This window comes from Hipposideros armiger, unplaced genomic scaffold, assembly GCF_001890085.2.
Source record: "Hipposideros armiger isolate ML-2016 unplaced genomic scaffold, ASM189008v1 scaffold_193, whole genome shotgun sequence".
Taxonomy (NCBI): Eukaryota; Metazoa; Chordata; class Mammalia; order Chiroptera; family Hipposideridae; genus Hipposideros; species Hipposideros armiger.
In genome coordinates this window covers 1,917,864-1,922,696 of record NW_017731543.1, presented here as the reverse complement: position 1 = coordinate 1,922,696, position 4,833 = coordinate 1,917,864, and the positions used below count along the sequence as shown (strand labels likewise).

The window sequence follows — 4,833 nt, the reverse complement described above, 5'->3', positions numbered from 1 at the left end:
CCATTGTCAGGGGACATTGCTGTGGGGAGCATCTCGCTGACCCATCCGCACAAGCACTACAGCAGGCTCCGAGTTCCCTCCTAGTGATGTGTCGCTCCAAGGTGCAGTGTGTCCAGAAGGGGAGGGAGAATTTTACGACGACCTGGGAGAGACACTGCCCGGAAGGTTCAAGCCCCTGCGTGGTGGCAAGTGGCACCATCGGCAGCCTGCGCTGTGGGAACAGGCATTTTCTACCACAGTTGCGCCTGGAATGTTCCCGTCTACATCGTTTTATGGTTAGATGAGAGCTTGTTCAGGTGCAGGTTTGTCGTCCAGATTCGAAACTGAACTTGCCTCCGCTTGTTTGGTGCCCCCACCCCCCACTCACCCACCCGCCTTAGGACGTGGTGTCCCAGAGGAAGGGAAGTACCTGAGGAGGAAACCTGAGTGAAACGGAGGCCAGGGAGTGTGCAGGGAGCGGATTACTGGAGAATTCCGTTCGCCAGGAGCAGTAACAGTGTAACAGCAGCAGCCTGCCTCACCGCTGCACCTGCCTGTTCAGCTCACATTAAAACCTGAAACGCAGCAAATCCCACTTCACAACGCTTTCAGGGCTGGAGCCTGTGAATTAAAGGCCTCCATTGTTTGCAAGGATTATTTCCTTGACTCTACCAGCTTCAAAGAAACGCGAATCTTCACTCACTTTTCTATTGATCCTTGTTGATCAGATTAACTTTGTTTTGGATTCCTATTGAAACAAAGGCAAACAGATACATTTTAAGCACTTTCATGTTTAGCTTTGTCTCAGTGCTAAATTCTCACTGTGCTTCTGCTTCCTTGTTATAAAGATTACTAGGCAGTTGGGGGAAAATCGGGGAATTACCATAAATTCTATTCACTAAATACCAACACTTTCAGGCAAATTATCTCAATTGTAAAATACTTTGGCATACCAAGTAATTATGTGCAATTAAAACCCCACTGTTCGTTTACTTTCCCTTGTTAATTTATAATAGAATACCTGTACTCAGGAAAGCGAAAAGATTAGCAAACACTAGAAATCAAAGACATCTCTCAACGCCGCAAAAATAAAGCCAAACCTTTATCCTACTCACTGGGCACTTCAGATTTCAGATGAAATTATTTAATACGCTCCCACTCTTTAATAAACTGTAAAGAATCTGAAGAGTATTTCCTTGAAGACAGAATGTTCTCAGGCGCTTGGTAAATACACTGAGGAGGCCTCGCCCCTGCCTGTTCTCCACTCCAGCGCATGACTCAGATAGCCAGTGCTGGCAAGAACGCGTTTCACTCGGGGCCGCTCAGCACCGCTGCTCACCTGCCTTCCCGTCCCCCACGGGCTGCTGCTGAACCCGCACTTAACCTTTACTGAAGAGTCAACCCTGCTGCCAGCCCCCCCCCCCCCCGTGCCAGGCAGAGTCCAGAGCAGACACCTAAGTATTTGCCAGGCTCTGCCCATGGAGTCCTCTCTTCTCAACACCACCGTGCCTCCCCCAGGGAACCCCGCATCGTGGCTCTTCCGCTGGTGGGTGCAAAACCTCTCCCACTGGTCAGAGCCCCCACCCCAGACCCGAAGCCGGAGTTCTGTGTCAGTGACATTAACTTATGAGAGGTCAGAGGCTAATTCTCTCACGAACATTAGTTTGCAGCCAACCAGACGAAGGAGAGACGCTTTTTTAGGGAAATTTTAAGAACACACTCATAGGCCACACTTGCCATGATCAAGGAGTGACCAACAGTACTGACTTCCCCTGGGTGGGGGGAGGGCACCCCTGGAACTCGAGATATTTGGTGGGAGCACCCAGAAAGCCCCAGACAAACCGGAGCAGCTGGTCACCCTCACGTATGTCATGGCTCAGTCGTCCACATGATCATGTGTGACAGGGGCCTGGGTGGGCACGTGCGGNTGGGCCTGGAAAGCGGCCAGGAGAACCTGCCCGGGGGGAGATGGGTCCCGAACATGGGAAAGGAGGCGAGGACCCCAGCCCTCTCTGCTGGCTCCTTCTCCCCGAGGCAGCCTCCTAAGACCAGTCACATGCCATCAACACACCTGCACAGCCCTCCAGCCGGCCTGATTCCAGCTGCACCCCTCTGCCTGGATGGGACGGGAAGGGGTGCCGGCCGCCTGAGAAGCTCACAGCGGACCCCTGTCACCGTATGGGAGCCTCTGCCTCCAGTCGTTTAGTGCGCAGCTGTGCACGTTTCCTCTGGAAAACCTTTGACGTTCATTGAGACTTTAAGAAACTATGACTATTTCCTCCAGCCCCCAGCAGAAAAAAAATTATATATATATATAGAGAGAGAGATAATTTATTAATTTAAAGAAATAAATCACTGCTCTACAGCCGCTGTCTTTCATAATAGTAGATGCTATCCATGTGCCATGTGCCCCCTTCAAGGCCATCACGGTCACTCCCTCCTCTGGCCCACAGTTCCCACTCCAGTGTCCTCTGGAAGCATCATTCCAGCACAGAGGTGATGGGTGAGGGGAGGCAGGCTAAGACCTGAGCGCAGGTCGTCCTCCACACCCTGGAGAAGCGGGACTGTTTCCTGGAGCCCCTCCTGGTGAGGAGCCTGCAAAGCAGCCCTGTGGACTAGGGTGCTTAGTAGGCAGGGCGGCTTTGGTCTGTGGGAACCACCTGAAGGATGGTCTGTCTCAGCCTGGGCCTGATTTCAGGGACTGTGTTCTCCCGTGTTCTTAGAAGACCTGCCTTGGTCTGCCAACCACACCGTGAAAAGTGGCTCTGGCTTCCTGGAGGCAGAATAACTTCCCATCAAACTTAATTAAAGTGGGACCAGTCCTATTTATCTGGTGTTTTCTCTCAGGCAATGCTTTTCTTCTGACTGGGACTTGAGGGCATCCCCTCCCAAGGCGCCTTGGGCTACGGAGCGTGGTCACTCGGGGGCAACCTGACAGGTTCTGCCTCTCCCGGGAGGAGATGCAGGTCCGCCCACGGGCTCATCCAGAGGAGCCTCAAAATCACTTCCAGCCCAGCCGTGGAGACCATTTTCAGCTTAAGGTGTATCTGCAGGTCTCTGGCCTTCTCAAACAGCCCAACAGCCAGCAACTCCAGATGCCAGGCGTCTACATGGGCACATTTTGCAAAGCCCCTCCCCCGGGATCACATCGCAGGCCATCTGGCATCGCCCATCCCCACTTGTCCCCCGGTGAACCCCAAATGGGGTGGGATGGAAGAGACGCGCCTGCCCACGGGAGGGGGCCTTGCTTCTTGGAAGTTACTGTAGACATTTAAGCTTCGGGATTTCTGTCTGACCTCTGTCTTTAGAGGCAGAGAGGGGTGGTGCCCAACTAAACACGTCAGACCCTGCAAGTTACCTGTGGGAGCTTGTCCTATCCCACAGGCACCGCAGCCCAAAGCCCACAGGAGACACCTGCATCATGCACCAGCTGCGTCGCCTGTGCGGCGATTCAGCTTTTCCACAAAGTCCCCAAAGGCTCGCATTTGATCCCGGCTTTCTGGGACCAGCACTAACGCACGCTTCAGTCACCCACAGCATGTCCAGGGACCGAGCACGCGGGCTGCTGAGTGGTGCCTGGGTCTGTCCCTTCCGCAGCGCGAGCGGGTCAGCATGGCAGCTCATTCAGCACTTGACTTTCCAAGATAAATGGCCTCCCACTGTCTACACAGGGTTTGGTCTCCACAGCTGTTTTCATTTTATGTTGTGTCTGCGATTTCACCAGTGTCACGTAATTTTCACATTTTCCTAAATTGAGCTGTTTTATTTTCTACTTCTGCATTGCTGCTACATCACAGGAACGGTCTGGGGGCTCTTAAAAGGGCAGCGTTTTAAAGTTTTGAAAGACAGCTCTACTTGAAAAGGAGTTCTGTAACTCATTTTCAGGTTCTTGTGCGTTTTGGATCTTCGGGCATGGGCTCCATCACTCATACGCAGCTTTTCCATGTGGCTGGAGGAGAGATGGCCTTACTAAATCCCATTATTCTGAAGAACAATAAAAATAACAGGATGGTGACACTGGAGCTGTGATAAATAACATTTGTTATTTTGCCGTGTCATTCTCTCTCTTTGCTCCTGCCTGGCTGCTGATAGAACACATCAGGGACCCTGGGCCCTGCTGGGGACGGGGACAGCTGGGAGTCTGTCTTCTGGGACCAGCAAGCTCACAGTCTGCTGCTCTCTGCAATCACGGGCAATGCACCAAACACTCCGACCACGGCAGCCCAAAAGTCCCCGCCTCAAAGCAACCCCCAGTCTCTCCTTTCTCCTCAGTGGAATGATCTGGAAGGTCTGGATTCCTGCATCACCTTCTCATCTGCTTAGTCATTGGAGATCCAAGCCTGAAAACCAAGACTTGATCAAATCCGAGTTAAAAGGGCAGCACGAAGGATTCGGAAACAACTGTCTCGGCCCTGAGGCTCTCACGGATGACACTTCATTAAGTTTGCCCAGCCAGAAAGGAACGCGCGAACTATACAAAATCCACCTATAAAACCCCTGTGTTTGTGTTTATCTGGTCATCAGAGTAGAACTGTATTTCTGAAAACAGACAAAAGGACCCAACACATGCGATGGTGTTAGGAAACTGCCCTCTTAGGGACTCCATTCTCTTCTCTGCCCAAGTCCTTGATGGGCATGGGACAGTGGCCTTTGTGGGCTGGGTAGAAAACAGGCAAACTAGAGTTCCAGGCCCAGAGGAAGGCTAACCGGGTCATGCTGAAAGCTCCCAGTGGCTGACGCCTGCGCCCCTCCATTTCTCTGAAAGGCACCATTTGATGGTTTGTGGAATTTGCATTTCCTCCCATCACTCACATTTCTAAAGGAGTCCTTCCACTGCACGTCTGATTTGGATTG

The 4,833-nt window shown here is 52.2% G+C and overlaps 1 long non-coding RNA gene across 1 annotated transcript; it reads right to left on the bottom strand.

Moving 5' to 3' along the window:
- Nucleotides 1-6: 6 nt before the first annotated feature.
- On the bottom strand, nucleotides 7-795 carry LOC109388383 (uncharacterized). The gene is made up of 3 exons (XR_002125208.1): nucleotides 683-795; nucleotides 410-554; nucleotides 7-154 (listed from the first exon to the last, which is right to left on the bottom strand). It is a non-coding gene; the product is annotated as an uncharacterized LOC109388383 (long non-coding RNA).
- Nucleotides 796-4,833: the final 4,038 nt, after the last annotated feature.